The 20,715-nt window shown below is 49.4% G+C and overlaps 2 long non-coding RNA genes across 2 annotated transcripts; one reads left to right on the top strand and one right to left on the bottom strand.

Annotated features, from left to right (window-relative positions):
- Positions 1 to 3,948: 3,948 nt before the first annotated feature.
- Positions 3,949 to 14,607, bottom strand: LOC309356382. The gene is made up of 3 exons (XR_014162744.1): positions 14,405 to 14,607; positions 13,254 to 13,538; positions 3,949 to 4,193 (listed from the first exon to the last, which is right to left on the bottom strand). It is a non-coding gene; the product is annotated as an uncharacterized lncRNA (long non-coding RNA).
- Positions 6,495 to 19,612, top strand: LOC309356406. Its single transcript, XR_014162772.1, has 2 exons — positions 6,495 to 7,317; positions 19,333 to 19,612. It is a non-coding gene; the product is annotated as an uncharacterized lncRNA (long non-coding RNA).
- The last annotated feature ends 1,103 nt before the right edge of the window (positions 19,613 to 20,715 follow it).

The raw sequence follows: 20,715 nt of genomic DNA, 5'->3' as shown, positions 1-20,715 counted from the left end.
TTGAGTCTACCTGCTTTTAGCATTCCAATTCCGACACCAAGGAAGATTGTGCAAGCTCAGTGTTGGCCCCCCCACCCCCCTGCCCTACACACTCAGGTGCCAGGTTCAAATTCCAGCTCCTTTGCAAAGCTCACATGGTCACTTTGAGCCAATTACAACCTCTCAGCCTAACCCACCTCACCAGATGGTTGTGAGGAAACTATGTGCAAGGGAAGGGATAATGTACAAGATCTTTATCTCCAACAGATAAAATAATATTTCTTTAAAAAAAAATATTGAGTTGGAAAAAACATTGTGTTATGATCTTCCGTTCAAAAGCAGCCATCCGAGCCTAGCATGCAAAACCCTAGCCCTTGCATTGCCTTGCAGTGTCCACACATTAACTGACTGTGATGGCCTGGGAATCCGATTCAGAGGCTGAACCGGAGGAATCCCAGCCTGCACAGGAGTCCCCGCCTCCAGGGCCGGCTGAACTGGGGCAGGGCCTTGGATCTGAAGAGCCTGCACCTGTGCCGGATCCTCAGGAGCAGGCACCAGGTGATTCCACTCTAGCTCCAGAGGTGATTAAGGACACAGTGCCTACAGGTGTGCCTCTCCCGGCCTTGCCAGAGGAAGGAGAGTCTCCCCCTGGGTCCAGTAACTCCTCAGCCTCTCCTGAACTGCAGAGGCGCAGGGCAGAGAGGCAGAGGGAACTGGTTTCTCCCAGGGGGAGTGCTCGCCTTAAGGCCAGGAGAGGCGGGGCTCCTGGGGGCCGGGGCTGCCCCTGGCCTCAGAGAAGATAAAGGCCAGTCAGCCCGGTCCCAGGTTGTGGGAGCAGCGTCGTTGAGTACCTGCTCCTGCCCGGACCCAGACCAGACCCTCCAGTGTTCCTGTCCCCACCCGGCTTCCTGCTTCGGACCTCGCCCCGCTCTTTGTGAACTGATTCCAGGCTAGTGACCCAGGACCGGACTTTGACTACGCCAATGGTAACCTTCCCCCCGGGACCAGCACACTGACAGAGATAAGGCACACCCAATACCCAGTCCTGAGATGAGTTTCACAAAGACCCTGGGAAGGCAGTTGAGGGTGCGCTTGTCAAAGACCATGTTGAGATGCTCAGCGCCCAGCATCTCCCCCATGTGCACCTTCTCCTCCTGCAGGCCGCGCCATCGCTTGCAGAGTTCTAGGCTGCAGTGGCTGACATTGTTGTCCCCATCCGCATACACAAAGTCTGGGGTCGTTTTTTTGGAAGATGCCTGTGCCTGAATTTGTTTTGTATGTGGAGGTCGGTGCACATGGACCAACACACAGTCTTCGCAGTAAGGCTCTATTCCAATGGCATGAGTATCAGGACGACCGGTAGATTCTTATCTGCTGCAGCCTTCACCTGCCTTCACAGCTGTTGTAACATACCGCTTGTTATCTATTGCCTGTTCTGCCATTGAGGACTTCTTGGATAATTCTTTGTCCAGCTCCTCCCCTTTGACCTCACCGCCTTGGGTGACCCTACTGGGAGTACAGGACTCCCAGCGGCTTCGCTCACAAGGATCACAGATGGTGAAGAAGTCCTCTTTATGGTGGTGGCACCTCCAGCTCACCACCTCAGGCTTCTCCAGCTTGGCCTCCCAGGCACAGCAAGGGACCAAAGGAAGAGGGGTGGCAGCCTGCCTGAGCACAAACCTTGATCCTTACTCTTGACAGCCAGCTGACTCTTGGGACCACAAAGGCTCCCTCCAGTGGGGACTTAATTTATGGTTATGACCTGGACAGTTCCCCTCAGCGCCTGTTTCTCATGTTGCTATGGAAAGGCACCTAGGCTGTGTCCAAAGCCAATATCTTTCTGTGCCTGGTTCCATGAACTATGCATGGAACACAGGAAGCTTGGTAATGCTAGCCAGACCATGGATCCATCCAGTCAAATACTGTCTACAGGGACAGGCACTCCTCTCCAAGGTTCAGGCAAGCATCTTTCACAGCCCTCCCTAGAGACTGAATGTAGGTCCTCTGCATGCAGAACATAGACCCACAGAATTGTAGAGTTGGAAGGGACCATGAGGGTCATCTAGTCCCACCCCCTGCAATGTGGGGCTCAAACCCACAACCCTGAGATTAAGAGTGTCATGCTCCACCGACTGAGCTATCCCATGCTGAGCCACGTAGCCCTTCTCCATGGATGAGAAAGATGAGGGAGACATTTGATCTTGATTACCTTCTATTGAAAAAGAGCCACCTACCGTACTTCACACTTTCTTCTCAACCAATACACAAACCGAAACACAGGTAGCCTTTTACATTTGCACACCTAAGGATTGTTCTATGCCATTCCAACCAACCAATGTGTATCACATTTGGGGAAATTGTAGCGAGGATGCCTGAGAATGTCCACAAATTGCTTTGAATATTGGAAAAGCTCCATAGCATAGAAGTGCAACAAAAACATAGTTTCTATAATAAACGTGCAGCTATGATTTAACACCTTCTTCACAGCATTCTGGAATGTGCTTTGCCTATGTGTTCTAGAGTCCTAGGCCTGGCATGCTCTGTCTTAATGGCTTTCCCGTAGTTGGCTGCCACGGTTCTGTAGCCACCAATTCTCTCTCTCTAGTTACAAAGGGACACCTGATCCTGGGACCGGATCAACACTGAGAAATCTGGCAGAAGGCCTCAACATCCAGCTGGAAAGGGACTACTGCTCAGCAGCAGAACAGCTGCCTTGACATGCAGAAGGCCCCAGTCAGGGTCAATCCAGCTAAAAGAACCTGGTGACAGGGTCTGCATGAGACCAGTCATAGCAGACAATACAGCACTGAGCTGGGAGGAAGGAGCATTCCACGTTCCTGAGCTCTGTTTCCAGAGAACAGAGCTTATAGATTATTGCTATTGTAAATTGGTCATAGAATGCAAATTGCTCCCCTTGTGTTAAACTGACATGCAATTTATACTTGTGTCTGTAAGCAGCAGAGTGAAGGATGGTGGGCTTGGAAAGGCGTTCGAGATGAGTAAAGAGCATTTGTCTCCCCAGCCAGTCCCTTTAGCCATGATTCATCATAAGACCCGTTGTATATTTAAATATTAAAGCTGATCTATGCAAGGCGTCTCTCTGGAGCCTATTAAAAATTCACTTCCCCCTTTACAAATACATAGTAACTCACTAAAACAGATGAAGTGAATGCTCCTCACGTACCAGAAAAGCAAGTTCTTGGTTCAAAAACAAATTGTGAGGACACTGCGTAGGAGGCAGAAGAGTTGTGAGCTCTTCTGCAGTTGAATGCCATGCTTTGCTGATGATTCTCATCTTTGCCTTTTATCACTGTTACGTTAAAGGTCAACGTCTCAAGGGACAAGCTCTTTCCTTCGCAGCTCATTGGCAGTCATGGACTCAGGTTCAGCTGCCAACATCTCCCTCTATAGCCGTGCAAGACTCCTGAGACCCTGAAGAGCTCGTCTGACCCTGTGGGCAAAACCAACCTGGTTCTTCCCAGATGTTAGATAACAGAGCCATCCATTGCCCCATATCATGTTGGCTGGGGCTGATGGGAGTTGTAATCCAAAACAGTTGGAGGGCACGAAATTGGGGTCCAATAGTCTGACTTTGTATAAGGCAGTGTTTCCCAACCTTGGGCCTCCAGCTGTTTTTGGACTACAACTCCCATCATCCCTAGCTAGCAAGACAAGTGGTCAGGGATGATGGGAATTGTAGTTCAAAAACAGCTGGAGACCCAAGGTTGGGAAATACTGGTAAGGAAGCAGGATAGATGGAAAACACAAATGTTTAGCACTTAAGCTGTTCAGATATATAATTAATGCTTAACCTTGACTTGTTGGCTTAACAATGAGTATAATTCCAACTCTATAGTGAAGCTCTCCTTTCATCTGCCTGGCTAAATGCTGGTCTCCTAAGGTCAGCCCCCTCATCCAGGTGTGTTCCAGGTGTGTGTACTGAACCGTCAGTAAATCACACTGTCAAAGTTGGAGTTAACTCTTTACTAGCAAAAACACAATCTTCACATAACTTGGCTGAGTGTCAGGCCTAATGAGCACAGCAGCTCATCCCCAGTAGGTCTGGCCCCATGAATCAGTTGCTGAAACGGGAAGTCCCCATCTCACCACAGCTGTCTTAAGTTCCCTCCTTTCCAGGGCTTCTTCCAAGCAATCAGAGACTGCGCCTGCATATAGCCTGCAGCTGCTCCACCTGTTTCAGCTCTCTTCTGGATCTGGGAAACAAGTGGGGAGGGGAGCTTGTCACAGCAGAAGGGGGAGACACCTGTGACTCTTCAACTGCTAGACTCATCTCTGTCTCTCTTTTTTTTCTTTCAATTTTTTTTATTGATTTTCCAATTTTTTTAGACAGACAGACAAACAAACAAACAAACAAACAAACAAACAAACAAACAAACATCTTAACTGTACTTAATCCAATCTTAGTAACATTGTTGAGTGACTTCCTCGAATCCCCCTGGCTGAGTTTCAGTGTTTATCATTGTAACAGTTTTCCAAAACCAATTTTCTCATAAAATTAACTCAATCACTTAACATCTTTCTTTTCATTTTTAACTTTAAACATATTATTCTCTAACATTACATATTTAAATCCTCATCTCTGTCTCTTGGCATCTCTCCTCCCTGCTTCAGCTTCTACCAGGGCTGTCTTTAGCAGATGTGGCACCGGGGTGCAAATATCCGCTCAGCGCCCCCAAATTACCACGGATAGTGGGGGCCTCCCCGAAGCTGCGCACTGCCAGCCATTGGGGGGGCTGTGTGCGCAACTCTCCCCCATGCTGCTGTGGGAGAGCAATCCCCACAGAGGCTTGGGAGGGAAGCTGCGCGCCCACCAGCCATATAGTTGGCGGGGCGTAGCTTCGATCTTAGGCCTCTGCAGGGATTGCTCTCCTCCCACAGAAGCTTGGGAAGGAAGCTGCCCGCCCACCAGCATATGTTTGACAGGGAGCCGCTGGCGTGCGTGCAGGGAAAGGGGAGGCCACCAGCAAAGCCGCACAGCTCCCCCACTGGCTGGGGTGCCCCTGAGAGGCTGACGCCCTGGCGCAACAAACCACTAAGCTGTATGGGAAAGACGGCTCTGGCTTCTACCTCTGATTCTGGACTCCTCTCTGTCACTGAGTCTCCCAGCTCATTAAGTCCTGTTACTTCTTCCCAGTATTCTCCTTCTCCCTCTGACCACTCATCGTTGTCCCACCTCCACTCCCTGGGCTCCAAGGCTTCTTCCCTTGGTGGTTCCCCAGCCGGTTCTTCCCACCATTCTTCTGCATGCAACCAGTCCATGACATCTAGGTATTGTTGGACTACAACTCCCATCAGCCTCAGCCTGCATGCTTAATGGTCAGGAATGGGGAAGGCTGCTCTAGGTAAACCCCAGCCAAACTTGCTTCTCCTTGGGGGGGGGGAGTCCTTGTGACTTGCACCAACCTGGCTTGCAATCCGTCTCCCCCTGAAGGTAGAGGCAAATCTCTTGTGGGTTTCAAGAGGAGGGGACTGAATGGATTGCCCTCTGCCTAGCCCTGGCTCATGCCAAAAGAGAAACGGAGGTGGGCTTTTGCAGACCCACCAACATTTCTTTCCCCTGCTGGAGAATCTCCAGAAAGAAAACTTCAGCTCCACATGTACCCAGCCTCTCTCCTCCTCACCAACCCCAGTCTAGGGAAACAGCCACAAAGGGAAAGTGATTCTGCATCAAATCTGTTTACATTTTCAGCAGAAAAAGATTTGACACCCCCTGAGATATTTGGTAATTTCTGCATAAAGAAAACGGGTTGGGGGGGGGATAACTCATTTTAGGTAGTCGATGAGGCTGGCAAATGTAATTTGCGAGTAAGAATTTATCTTTGTGTAAATTAATTTTTGTGCGTGTGTGTGTTTAAACTCATTAAGTATGTCAGTGTGGCTCAGTAAATCTGATAAAGTTGCAAACGCATTAGAAGCAGCTGTCTCTGTCCCGAGAGAAGGATGTTTCTATTGCATCTATTAATTCTGTAGGCATATAAAATTAGGCCTCCCTTTCCCCCTGACCTCCATTCCCAGCAAAAGCAGCAGCTCTCACCTCCCCAACCTTGCGGGGCTTATTCTGACTGCAGGCTGCTCTGTGCAAAACCCTGTTGTGGACCAACCTTCTAGCTGAGTCCCTGGGGACAGGGGATTTCATGGTCCCTCTCCCAGCCCGGAAATGTAGGCAAGCCCTGGAAAAGGGCTCCAGGGAGCCAGCACCCCGCCCTGCCAGTGGCTGATTCTCACAGCAGGGTCTGTTCTGCACCCTCCTCGCTCTCTGTTTTCTGAGGGGCATTTTGCACAAAAGCAGTATTTGTGTCAGGGGAAGGTGCTGTCAGCCAAGGACACAGAGACCCCAGAAGCGGTTTTGCCCAAACCCTGTGAGTCAGCCAGCTTTTCAAAACAAGTCGCCAAATACACAAAGACGTTTCACTCCCTTGAGCAGTTTTGGAAACTAGTCCTTTCTGAGGAGGCAGCAGCAGCAGAATCTCCCCCTCCTGGCCAGGATGGGCTCCCTTAGGAAGAAGCACCCGCTGCCACTCGCACGCAGAACCAGGAGAGGCCTAATTAGCCCAAGGCCAGCAGGACCGGCTGCATGCATTCGTCAGCAAACGCCCTGAAGCTCCAGTCATCTGTGAGGATTCAAAAGGAAGGAGAGGCTACGTCCTACTGGGAGCCCAGGTCAAACAAAGCTTGTCTGCCTCCCATAAACTATCTTCAAAGCAGGGGCCAAGTGGGGGGATGTGGGGGTCTCAGAAGAAGGTGCCTTACAGGTGCTTTCCCCTCTAAGCAGTTCCCGAGGGTCAGCCTGCCTGGGTGCCATCCCTAGTTAAAAACACTCTCCCACCCAGAGGAAAAAGATGAGATGGGTGGTTCTGAATTTTGCCTTTTGCAGCATGGGAGTGGGCAGGACAGGGCAGAACAGAGTGCTCCCTCCTTCCCTCCCTCCAAGAAGCCAACTGAGGAGCCAGTCTGACTGGAGGCTATGGCAGCAAACAGCCCAGCTGGGAATTATTCAGGGGAGCGACAAAGGAGACAGCTCTGGTGTCAGAAGCTCTGCTGTGCAACATATTTTGAAACAGGCTGTCCCCTGCCCAGGGCTCTCTCCACTCTCTTGTTTGGGTCTTTTGCTCTAAACCAGCAACGCAAGCCCATCTCTCCTTTGCCTTCACTCTTGGGGCTTGGATTAGGATAAACGACAGCCCTGTTTTTCGCTCCTGCAATCTGGTTGCAGCAGAAGAATCAAGGCCTGCCGGAGAGAAATAGAAAAAAGTTGACCCAGATGCCACCCAGCAGCCTCTCGCCTTTGTCCCACTTATTTGTGACTGCAAAGGTCAGGTAGGTGAAATCTCTGTGCCGGTTCTCTGCGCCTGACTCTGAAAATCAATTTGTGGCTATAATTAGGAGTCCGAGAGCTCTTCTTTCTTAGGCACATAAACCCCAGCAGAAACCCCAGGAAGAAATTAATCCCAATGGGAACAGACCAGCCTCTTGCTTTCCAGCCTCCTTAGAGGCTCAGATCCTGGGAGGTGCAGAAGGAAGTCTCACATGGACTCTTCAGCCAACTCTCTCAGCTTTAGGCAGAAATATCAGCGGTGAGGTTTGTTAACTGCCCATCTACATTTTGCTATTGTCTGCTGAAACATAAATGAGTATTGATCTGAAATGGAAAAAGAAGTATTGTTTTGGCGAGGTGAGGCGTCTTGGCAGCTGGTTCCTTTGCTGCTGGCCGCAAAAGTCCTCATTTATTTTGCCTTCCAAATTCGGATTTAATATTCCTTATGGCTGGCTCATAATTTGATTTGTATACCACCTTGTCATCCCCTCAGAAAGATTTAATTCCCGAGTCCTGGCCTGGGGCCTTCTTCCAAATACGATCCAGAATTCTGACAGCCTCTGGAAGCAGATTCTGCCCCGCGTGGTCACTCAAGCCTTGAGACAGGCTGTTTCCAAAGAGAATACATGTGCAAAATCTCTAATGAATTTTGCCAAAGAAGCAGCAACATGAAAAGTGGTGGCAGAGCCAGAGTGAGGCCATTGGTCAGCTGAGGCATCAGGGGGACTCCCCCCCACACTGGATGATGTGTGGATAGATGCACTTATTCACAGGACTTCCATCTGAACACCTCTGGGGGGTGGGTGACCCCAGCATGGCCCGGTCCAGTGCTCCTCTCCACAGGTGGCAGGGGGATTCACCGGCCAAGGGCTGCATTGGCTGGGCGCCCCCCTGTGTGGGCAGGCAAGTGGTACAGCGTGGCCCCACTTGGCTCCGGTGGAGTGCAGATGGGTCGTTTTAGACTCTGAACTTTTGATGGTGTTTGCGGGCTTCTCTTGCTCATTCAAGGTCTCCTCACTCACTTCAGAACACAGCAGCCACCAGGTGAGTGGGGGCCCAGGCATCTGCCCCAAAGTCCTTCCCTAGTGCTAACATGGTCCCCCCTTTTTTTGTCACCCAGTGCCACCTCAGACCCCCTCAGGGCCTGTGTGTGCAGTTATTTCCAGAGGGGCAACAGCTGAGCTAGCCTGTTGTAAGGAAAACTGCCAAAGGTAGGATGGTGACCTGAGCATTCCTGGACCAGATGCATGATGTGGAATCCGTAATTGACAGGTTGTGGGGAGGGGGGTGTCTACTGTCCCGCCAATGCTCAGCCTCCGCTGCCCGGCACACACACAAAGACAGACACACACACCCCCCGCTGCTGCTGCCTCTCCTTCCAGGCTTCCTCTAATCCTGCATTCAGAAAGTTGTCGGGATGACGTTGCAGAGGCTTTGGGGATGAGGAGCACTGAGGCTGGAGATGTGCCGCCGGGTAAAAATAGAAAAGTGAGTGATGTTTGGAACAAATGAGCCTCGGTGTAAATGGCATGTTTTGACAGCGGATCTTCATTAAGCTGCGGATTATCCATTATGCAAATGCGACCTCGACATGGGCCTTGCTGCTGCTGGGCCGCCACTTTGGCTCTGCCAGCCAGCAGGGATCAGGCGCTGATTTTCCCAGGGTTCTCCTCACTGTCCTCTCTGATTAGGGCGTATCATCCCAGGATCCAAAGGACTGCCACCGCTCCCCCCAGGGATGCCTCTTCTCCTGACGGAGGGCTGCTGGAGGAAGACTGTCCTGCTTTCCCTTGCCAGGAGGGTGGAGCGGAGCTGAGAAGCCTTCCCTGCCCTGCCCCAGGCTTCATATCCAAATGGAGAATTGGCCCACTGACTTCTTCTTGGGGGTCTTCCACAGTTGGGTGCGAGTCCAAATGACCCTTGTTAGAAGGGCCAGGAGGAGGAGATTTTAAACTGGTGCCTGAGTTTTGATTATTTTCCTCTTCTCTCCCTATCCCTTTCACCTTGTGTGCTTTTTTCAGGTTGTATGGCTGTGGGTAGGGACTGCCTTGTTTTGATGGCATGCAAGCCACTCTGGGAGCCTTTTTGGCTCAAGAGCGGGGTATAAATGTTCAACATAAATAATGATTAAAGTAAATAATCTTTCTGGCTTCCAGTGCAGCCTCTGGCTCAGCTCAAGATCCAAAGCTGCTTGGTCCTGAGCCAGTGTGGACCCCTCCTCCTTTTCCTCCTCCTTTGCTCAAGTCCAGCAGCTCTTCAGGGGCTCAGGCAGAGAGACCCTTGGGTGCTGCTAAGACCCCTTATAAGCAGTCAGGAGGGGAGTGCAACTGGGAGCTGGTGGTGTCAAGTCCCACAGAGCCAAGCCCTGTTCCTGAGCAGCCATGGGGGCTGCTACTACTTGGAAAGGCTTGTCACTCAGGGCTCACAGAACAGCCCCCAAAGGTTAGCTAGGCCTCTTCCCAGCACTGGTTTGCACTGGTGTCATTGTTGAAGAGAGCAACCATCTCTTACCGGTCCTGCTGGACTTTCAACACATACCTCTTTTATCACGTTCACCCGGCACATCCCCCCCTTTCTTTAAGTCATATTCTACAATAAAAAAAATGCTTTTATTATTTACATAGCGCTATTGTTTCCTTTGGAAACAAAAGCAGGAGGGAGATGGATGCTGCTTCACATCCATCAATGTTGCATTTCCTTGAGCCACAGCTTTCTCTCTCTTCCCACCCCCCACTGTCCCCACTGCCCAAGGAGCTGGACTTCTTTCCCGGGGAGGTCTCAGGCCAGCACCTCCTTTGGGAAAGAAAGCACTTTCACTGGAGTGGGGGAAAGTATTGGGGCAAATTCCCTTTCCCTCATGGTGCATGGCCCAGGATACAGCTGGAGTGCCAAGGCAGGGTGAGAGAGAACCTGGGGGCAGCCTTGGAACAGCCCCTCTGCCCACAGCCAAGCAAGGCTCTCTGGAAGCAGTGAGCAGTTGCCTCAGACCCCAGCACAGCAGGTAAGTTGCCCAGGCAAGAGAACCCTGATTCCCCCCTGGCTGTCATCAAGCCACGTAGCTAACAAAAGTTGGCAGCCACTGGCTCAGCAGCCACAAGGATGTGCAGAGGAGGGTGGATGGAAGGAGCCTAATTGGGCAAGGCGGGGGAAAGAAAGAGAGGGAACTAGCACCCAAACGGAACTTTCCCTGGGGCAAAAGAAGAAGAAATCAACAACAACCCTTAGACACGGAGCTTTTAAGCATGGACCTGTGCCTGAAAAGAGAGGGGCAAAGGTTAGGTGTGGACAAGCCCTTGGTCCAATATTCAGGCGTAATTAAAAGGGCCTCACTGCTCATAACAGATATCGAGATCACTTGTGTGGGTGCATGGATTTGTTGCTCTGTCCTCTCCCGCTACTCCTTGGAAAACATCCAATCAGTGTTTCATTTTAAAATATAGCATATAAACTTTACCTGGGCAGCATCCATGTAACTCTATTCCCCTGGAAAGAGCAGAAGGCATCTGCTGCCCCAAATGCCTTTTGCTCTTGAGAATATTCCTAGCTAAGCAGAGAGACTTTGATGTGCTCACTCTGTTGTCTAAGTGGGAAGAGGCTTTATAATCCCTCCTTTAATTATTCTGGAGGCATGAGACAAATTGAATATTTACTTTTGAAAAAGGCACATCTATGGGTCTGCCCTTCCACCCCTTTCATTCTTCTCCACCATCTCGCTGCAGTCCCTTGTTGCTGCCCCTCCCCAACTCCCAGCAAACCCAACATCTGGAGGGCCACAGATGTTCCCACTGCTATGCTTCCCACTGCCAGTTGCCAAAAACGGAGGTGCTGTTGTGTCGGAGAGAGACCAGCAGGGGGCGCTGCTTGGTCTTGGACAGAGGCTGAAGCGCTGTAGCGCAAAACCTTCCCCAAGCCCTGCCCTCCCTTCCCCTCTTGATTTCGACGCACAGAAACTGCAGGAAAACCAACAGCTGCTCCCAACAACCCCCACCCTGCCCATTTACCAATTCTATTACAGAGGCAAGATGCAGCGAGTAGCTGCACACTATAATGGAAACGTGTAGGCATTGTACTCCTGGCAGAAAGGAGTGAAATGAATCTGCATTGGATTTCCTAGGACTGGTTTTTTGCTGCTCCGCTGAAAGGAGTCAAGGCACTCCGGGGATGAGATGCAGCTGCTCCATCTTGGGGCTTGATCTGCAGAAGAGGTCCAGAATCCTTGTGGAGCTGATCTGTAGTGCAAGCCCCCCAGCCAGCCGGCCCCCCAGGCCCTGACTCCCTTCCCTTCAGGTCACGGGAGTCCTTTGCAATCACTCACCTCCAGCACTGCAGGACCACTCTGCCTCCCAGGAGGGACCAGCTGATCAGAGAGCCCACAAGCCTATCCTCTTAGCAAAACAAATGCTCCCAGCCACCAGTTTACATCTGAGGTTACACCCTCTGCTTCTCACCTGTGATATGGTTACCAGATTTTTTCCAAAGAATCCGGGGACACTTTTTTTTTGAAAAGAGAGAAAAAAGTTATTAAAAAATATTTTCCAAAAATATTAAGAAGTAGTACCTTCTCTTCTGTGGTCTCCTCTCTTGTGCAGCCTTCCGCCTGCTCTCTTGGAATGCTAGCCGCCGTGGAGTAGACTTGGGTCGGGCCTGGGCTTGGCCACGTGTCCTTGCCCTCCCGGTGCTCTCCTCTCTTTCCCAGCGGCGGCAGCGGCGTGGCAAGGTCGGGGCTCCCGTCTTTTTTCTCCTTCCTCTTTCCCTCTCTTCCTTCTCCTTCTCCTCTCCTCCTTCTCCCTGCGTCAGCTCTGGGGTTTTCCTGGTCCTGGACTGCTGCTGGGCAGTTGGCTGAGTGCTCTCGCTCCTGGCATGATTTGGGTCATGGGGGGGGGGATCAGCGGTTCCCCCAGTTGACATGCCAGGCGTCCCCGGTTCCCCCTCAGCAGTGGCAGTCTCAGCATCCTGGAGGGAGCCTGGTAGTGCAGTTGACTCTGGTTGGCTTCAGGAGCTGCTCACTGCCGTGGCGCCCGTCATTTTGCCTCACTGGAAGCCCCCATATGATGTGTCTTGTGCCGCTGAACCAATCACACAACATTCATTCCCTACTAATAAATCTACAACACTTAAAATATAAATCCAGGGACATTAAATGAAATCCGGGGACATTCCAGGGATGGATTTTTTTAAAAAAGATATTTATTAAAGTTTCAAAAATTATATAAAAACAAAACAAAACAACAATACAAACAAACACAAACAAAAACAAGTATAGTTTCAATCCCTTATTTTCTTGTAACTTACTTCCCCGACTTCCTCATACCTCCCCTTTCTGTATTCCAATTTCTAATTATTAATTCAGCAAATCCTCTCCCTTATTTTTCATTTAATTTTTAGCCTTTCTTTTCTTTTTACTTAACCATTACAGCTGGAAACCACATAATTTCTAAACCAACGTCATTCTAACATTAATTAATTTTGCAATGTTTCTTAAGATAGTCCTTAAATTTCTTCCCATCTTCTTCCGCTGTCTCTCTTCCCTGGTCTCGGATTCTGCCAGTCATTTCTGCCAGCCCCATGTAGTCTATCACCTTCATCTGCCATTCTTCCAAGGTGGGTAGATCTTGTGTCTCCGGGGATGGATTTTGTCCAGGGACAGATTTGTAAATCTGGGGACGGTCCCCGGGAAATGGAGACATCTGATAACCATAACCTGTGATGCTCACATGCTTGCTTTCTCCCACATCAACCTTAGTGTTAAAAAAAATGCAGCTGGAGAACCACAGAAGGGGGTTGCAAGCTCCATTTGCCCCAGAGGGCTGTGGGTGGGCCTCTTTTCCACTCCCCCTCCTCCGCCATCAGAGGGTGGGTGGAGGAGGGGAAGAGAAATCTGGAAGGGCCAGAGATACACCCTTTCCTGGATTTATTCTGTGTGAAATGTGGCTCTTACCTTTAAAACTCTTAGGCAAGAGCTGCCTGCAAAGCGTCCCCACGGCTTGCCCGCGATGCTTCCAGCTACACACATTTCTAAACACTCTGTCAGACTGATTTGCAGGCCACTTAAGCCAGTGGCAGGCTCCTAGTTTAGTGAGATAATGTTTTCAGAACGGCTTTGGAGGTGCGCAAGATCTCTCTTCTTCACCCCACCCTCTGGTTTGTAGCATGAGACTCGTGTTAAGGGAGGTGTTCACTCTTCGCCACATTTCAATTCTGTTCTCCTTCCAGGTTATGCTACCTACAAGAGAACAAGACAGGTCGATAGGGGTGAGAAAAACAGGGTCGCTGTGGGCTGACACTGTGTTTTGGCCTTTTGAGGAGTGGGCATCTGATACCAGGGACTGTCCATCAGCCAGGGATGTGTCCGCTGGAATAAACTTGTTAGTCTCTAAAGGACCACCAGACTCTTGGGCTCAGAGCACTTCACAGCCATTATACTGGCAACCCTCCCCAGAAAATGTGGGTGGTGCTGAGTCAGCTGGGAAGCTTGTGGTTAAGTACTAACCCTGTACGAACCCTGGCATGGGGAGAAGGCACTGCCCTCACCTCAGCAAGCTCCATGGCTGACAAGGGCTTTGAAGATGGCTCTTTGTCCCAGACGCAGCATGCAGTCCCTCCTTGCTCTGCTGACTCTCTAAGCTAAACTTGGATTACTGAAAGACTTCAAAATTCACATTCTGTAACAATGCCAAGACGGAGCTATTTAAATTCGTGCTTCACCTGGCAGGGACCAAACCGGAGGCTGTGAGGAAACTGACAAAACTCGCTTCAGGAAGGTCTTGTCGTTCCTTCCAAGGAAGGCAACAGACACACCTTGCAGAAGGACCATGTCTTACCCTGTTTGCTTTGCTTGCCAACGAACCAGATGAAGATTTTTACATTAGCTGAACTTCTAAAAGTCACTTGTAACAACATGAATAAAAATTTAAAATTGGATGTTAAGAATATAAAACACTATAGATGTGCATGATTAAGTATAAAATAATGGAACCAGAAGGGGCAGTGGAGGGAAGTCAATTAAGATGTATAAGTTAAATTTTTGATGATTTCTTTGTTGTTATTAAACAACAACAACAACAATTTATTAATTTTATAAGTCTCTACCTGGAACTTCAGTCCTGGAGCAGCAATCCCTAAAGTTCTGCTCCAGTCCTTGGTTCCCCTTTTCCAGCTTTGCAACGGCCTGTTTCTCCTCAGCCTCGCCCTGTTCCTTCTGCAGACCTGCCCAGCCTGGGCCTACCAACTGTATCTTCCCCCGCTTCCCTGTGGAAAAAGGAAGGCCAGCCTCTCCAAAGCCAGGACTGCTGGGATATATAGCCCCTATAAACAGTTAATTTATTAAACCTCACAATACAGTGGTGCCCCGCAAGACGAACGCCTCGCAAGATGGAAAACCCGCTAGACGAAAGGGTTTTCTGTTTTGGAGGTGCTTCGCAAAACGAATTTCCCTATGGGGTTGCTTCGCAAGACGAAAATGTCTTGCGAGTTCCTGCGGGTTTTTCCCCTCCCCCCCTTTTCTAAGCAGCTAAGCCGCTTATCAGCTGATCCGCTAAGCTGATAAGCCGCTAAAAGCCGCTAAAAGCCGCTAAACCGCTAATCCTCTAAGCTGTCAATGGGTTTGCTTCGCAAGACGAAAAAACCGCTGTACGAAGAGCCTCACGGAATGGATTAATTTCGTCTTGCGAGGCACCACTGTAATGCCATAATTACCTATGCATTTCTAATAGTATTGATATAACTGTAAAAACTACTCTGAAAATTTATTATTTCAAAAATGAAACCTTATACTGTACCAGCAAGAATTAGTCTTTCTGCAAAAAAAGAGAGATTTAAATCAAGTCTTACTGACTAGTGATTTAAATCAAATCCACCCTGATTTCCTCCAACTGCTAGGGAAGGCTCCGCTGGGCTTCTATTTACTTGACCTGAGTCACAGCTGGATTTTAATTTCCCAACAATTTTGTATGTGTGTGTTGAGGTCAGCCATTCTATGGCTCCTTCTTCCAGTACTTGGAGGTACAACCTGGAACCTGCAAAGCATCTAATGGAAGCTCTCCTTTGTATAATGTTCTGAAAGAGTTATATCGTATCTGATTTCTATTTTCTGCACATCACATTAAGGTTGTTCGGAATATAATTACTTTGGTGAGTTTGGGGCAGATAAAGGTAAAAAGGTAAAGGTCCCCTGGACGGTTAAGTCCAGTCAAAGGCGACTATGGAGTTGTGGCGCTCATCTCGCTTTCAAGCAGAGGGAGCCAGCGTTTGTCCACAGACAGCTTTCTGGGTCATGTGGCCAGCATGAATAAACCGCTTCTGGCACAATAGGACACTGTGATGGAAACCAGAGCGCATGTAAACACTGTTTACCTTCCCGCCGCAGCGGTACCTATTTATCTACTTGCACTGGTGTGCTTTTGAACTGCTAGGTTGGCAGGAGCTGGGACAGAGCAACGGGAGCTCACCCCGTTGTGGGGATTCGAATTGCCAACCTTCCAGTCGGCAAGCCCAAGAGGCTCGGTGGTTTAGACCACAGCGCCACCTGCAGGAACCATCTCCACCCCAGTGCAGCTGTGAGAGATGCAATATTTACTGCTCCTGCTATCACAGCTTCAGGGCTAATTTTATTCGGAGACTTGGAAAAGTCTCTTGCTCACCCACCCAACCTCACCTGGTTCTTCAGGTACCAGGCAAAGGAATCCTGGCCATCAGATATCAAGCACATTGTTTACAATTCATCTCCTTCCTGAAAGGAACAGCTGCTTGTGTTACAAATGGAACAGGAGAAAGTAAGAGCCACATCTTCAAGTGTGTTTCTGTAAGTCTCTTTACAGTGGGAGAAGAGGCCTCCTCCAAGGTGCCAATTCACACCTTCCAGTCTGCAAAAGAGGCCCTCCTGCACTGTCATTTCACACTCCACAGGTCCACTGGAATTGATTTGATCAGGAACAGCCCTTCAGAGGCCTCCACGGAGAGCCTAGGATGATTGAAACACTCACAGCAACAGATATATTGGATACCCTTTCTATCAACTGACGGACATTTGAGGTACAAATGTAATCTGCAGGTACACAGAAAAGGAGTAACAAGGCCTGTCGGATGGAGACCCCTCTGCTCTTGCCTTTGCTGTGCTGGACCCTGCTCTGATTTCATGGAGAGAAGCAGAGGGAGACCTTAGGATAAGTTCTCTTCTTCACAAAGTATCCTGGCTGCCCAGTTCCAAAGCTGCAGGCCTGGGGGAGGCCAGCTGTGTCAAAGGAGGCACGGATCCAGAGCAGCTGCAGCAATGTACCCACCCCTCTCTTAAATAACCTCCTTGCTCCCTAACAAGGAACAGCATCACTATTATTATACAACAGCAGCAGAAGCATTTTATTCATTATTTCATTCATTTATTATTTCAAGTGTCTAATTTGCCCACCCCCTAGGGTGCCTCAGATTAAAATAAAAAATATGTAAAAACAATTCAAAACAACACTATATCATGTTATAAACAGCAGTTAATACCAGTAGGGTACAAACTTTATAAAACTATCAGCCCAAAGCCTGAGTAAATAAAGAAGTCTTTGTATGTTTGCTTACGAATTCAGGCAAAGGAGGAGAGCTGCCCAATCTCTCTTGGGAGATTTGAGGTGTGACATGGATTCCTCAGGTTTATGGCTTTACATGTGGCTTTTGGTGCCACCAGTGGCACAGATTGAGGCGCAGAGCCTTAAACGGCTCAGGACCGCAAATACCCCCTCAACTGCCCTGATTCTTCAGGGAAGATCGCAGAATTGGTAAAGCCACCACGGTTTCTGACTTGAAATTGGGGCATGCCCGATTTCAAGGCTTTGCTCCCCCCTCACAGCACTGCCCCACAGCGAGTGAGAGAGCGGGGGAAGATCTCAGAAGCCACACGGGGTCTGAGGCTCCTCTGCTGTCCACATGGCAGACTGGACTCTCCAGGGCAGGTGCTTCGGATCCAATTCGCATGGATCTTGGCTCTCTGCCCCTCACAACATAGCATCCGGCTCCGAGCTTGCCGGTGATGTTCTTACCTAGGGCACCACTGGGAGCAGGAGGCAGAGAGATGGGGGAGTGGGCTTAAAAGGGCCACTGTGCAGATTGGAGACAGCTGCGGTAGTGGGTGAGTCTTGAGCGGCTAGCAGGATGGGGGAGACATGCAAGGCAATGAAGATAATGAAGTAGCACCTCTGAGCATGTAACAAGTGTGTGTGCACATGTATTCCTGCCCCCACGCTTCTCCACTAGCCAGAAGCACCTTGCATTCCTCAGATGAAAATGTCCAACTCCTAGGGGCCGAGGTCCCTTTGCCCCCCACCCCATAAAATATTTGAGGAGGCTGGGCCACCCCAAAGTTGATGGGCATTTTCATTTAAACAGTGAGCGTGCACTGTACCATGTGATCAGTTATGCAGGGTGGGGACTACTTGTCCCCCCCCCCAATATTTTATTCAAGTTGGCACCTCTGGGTGGACGGTATTCCATATGAACGAAGCAGATCCTGCGATTATCATGAGGCCCTTCGTGTGCCTCCTCCACAAGAGGTCCAGGGGGAGGCAACATGAGAATAGGCCCTTTTTTGCAGTGGCTCCCCGTTTGCGGAATGCTCTCCCCAAAGAGGTCTGCCTGGCACCTTCATTACACATCTTTAGGCGACAGGTGAAAGCTTTCCTTTTCTCCCAGGCCTCTGGCTAATCAAATAATCTATGGCTTTTTAAACTGTGTGTGTGTGTGTGTGGCTGGGGGGTGGGGGTGGGAGTACTGTTTAGTTTGTTATTATGTTATGTAATTTTGTGTTTTTGTATTGTAAACCGCCCTGTGATCCTTGGATGAAGGGTGATATATAAATTTAATATGCATATAATGAATACATAACAATAATAAAATTAGAGAATTGCAAATAGAGACATGAAATAATCTGTACCACCTGCTTTTTCTAGGCATGCAGATCAGCGCTCCTTTGTAGGCCTTCTGCTTAAGGTGCCTGTTTGACGATGCCAGTTCCACTGCAAAAATCACCATGCAACTTCTGTGGGAGAGGCCACATCCCGACTGCACAATATGCCTCTTGTGGTTCATAAGAGCAGATGGAAGAGAAAGCAATTTAGAAAAAGAGCATATCCGATCATAGGTGCCTCCCTCCCTGGCTGAAGCTAAAGTGATTATTTGAAGCATGACATGTTCCAGTCTGCTTGCTCATGAGGGCTGCGCAAGAGGCAGGCTGAATGTGGGAGCTTGCCATTTGAAAAGGTGGTGGAGGCTTCCTTTCTTCCTGGCCTCTCGAGCAAGCAAGCCAACAAACAAATAAACAAACGCTAATCCCTTCTGCTCCAAAACTCCATCAGGAGCCCCAACTAACAAGCCTCTAAGGAAAAAAACTATTAAAAAAGCCTTCAAGGTAACACCACCTTCGTATGAAAATGGACACAGACCATGGCCTTGCCCCTTTGTTGCCACAGGTGGTTCAGCTCAAACTCTCCCCTTGCTTGTGCCTTTGAATATTCCTCAGGAAGAACTTTGCACTGATTTTCAGATCTTGGTCTCCCCTCAGAACTAAGTGATCCTGACACTGCTCCTGGAATGTAATTGCTGCCTCTGGGCAAAATGTTCTCTGTCACCTGGTGTGCCAAACCTTAACTTAGCATCTCCTCAACTCTGCAGGATTAATAAATGTCAGCAAAAACTTTGCCTGGTTTTCTTAAGTGATGTTTTGAATGTTAGAGAAGGGCATTCTAAAGCTTTTCCTGACCCAGACAGAAACAAGACTGTTGTTCTGCCAGGAGTGACAGTAGGAAGTCAGACTCTGCCTCAGTGGCGTCTTCGTATGCCCAGGCAAGCAAAACAAAATGCACCCCCTTGCAAAAACACAGACCTGTGGGCTCAACTAAAAGGAAGGCGACTTAGCATCTCTCCTTCCCCGTCCTCCCAAGAAGGCAGGGAAGAGAAGGCTGTTGAAGGGGGAGATAAACTGCTCATGTTTTCCCTCTCCTCGCCTCACCCAAATTTCTCTTTCTCTCTCCATTTTTAAGCAGCATTGCTGGAGCTGTTCGCTGGCAGTGGGTCATCCTGAACTGAACTGTTCCATGAACTTTGAAATCCAGATTGTGCCAAGTGCCAAGGAAGCACCACAATCCTTCCGGAGCCAAGAATCATCAGTGCAGAGTGCAAGAAGGCTCACAGCTGGGCAAAGCAGCACAACCCTCCTGCTCTCCACCTTGGTGACCAGAAGGATTGAGAACTGCCCTTTTTAGCAGAGTAAAAACACTTAGACATTTTGCAGCTTATTAAAGTTTAGGAATTAGGCATTTATACCTTTGTATCCCTTCTATTTGTGGTCTGTTGACCTCCCCTCCTCTTCGCCCCCTTTGCAGAGAATGAAACCACGTTTTTAGTAAGATAAACAGAAAAAGGGGTTACTTACATTTCAACGCAGCAGCAAATAAAGCAAAGTGGTGTGCAGAAAAATACTTAGGAGTTACAGTAAAATAAAAGCGAGTAGTCTTGGTTAACATGGCTGAAAGCAGGAGCCTCAGCAATGCATGCCTGTTCAGCTTGGAGGCATGGTGGAAAGCCAGCCTCCTCACAGGCAAAAGGAAATATCTCATTTGTTACACGGTCCAGAGGAAAAGGAAGTGAGCATACACAGAAGGTCCTCTCTCGGAAGTTTAAGAACTCTCTGTGTACCAGTCCTGTGCTTGTCTAGCAAAACATGCATTCACAATTTTGGCTGCAAACCCCACAATGGTCTCATTCGCCCATCCAGCCCAGTACTGCCAACACTGACTGGCAGTGGCTCTCCAAGACTTCAGGCAGGAGTCGTTTCCCAGCCTTGCCTGGAGACCCCTTCTGTCTGTAAAGCTGGTGCCACGAAAGTCCTTTACAAGGAATGGAGCCATACACACCCTGGAAGCAGCTTGCTTGTAGGTGCTGAGGCCAAGCCAGGGTCCACTGCTGCAAAAGGGCAGCCTGGAACAGCTTTTGGATGAGTCATGCCTCCTTTGGGTGGGGCACACTCTTGAATGGGCAACAGGAAGGTGGGAAGATGCCTTCATTCAGGTGAGTCAGCTGCAAATCCTGCAGAAGTGCTGTTGTGATTCAGGCCCACTGTGGGACCTCATTACGGTTGTATTATTTTCAAAATACGACCTGATGAGACTTTTATACATAGGGTTTGGGGGGAATGACCTAATAAGACCTTTAGAAATACGAAGAATGATTCAAACATGCCTTGTTTGAATGGAAGCCTGCATTAAGAGTCTTCACATCATTACAGTCCAGAGGGATCCCGGGTGGTGCAATGGAGCACAATGACGGAGGAAAGGCTGGCCGTGTGCGCACATTGAGTGCCATGCTCAGGAGGCTCCCGGGACTCGTCAGTCTGGCCAGGGCAGCCAAGGTGCGTATCCTGCACA

Source organism: Podarcis melisellensis, assembly GCF_964234715.1.
Source record: "Podarcis melisellensis genome assembly, chromosome: 14".
In the NCBI taxonomy this organism is placed as follows: Eukaryota; Metazoa; Chordata; class Lepidosauria; order Squamata; family Lacertidae; genus Podarcis; species Podarcis melisellensis.
The sequence above is the reverse complement of the archived record's forward strand: the minus strand, read 5'-3'. Positions and strand labels throughout refer to the sequence as shown.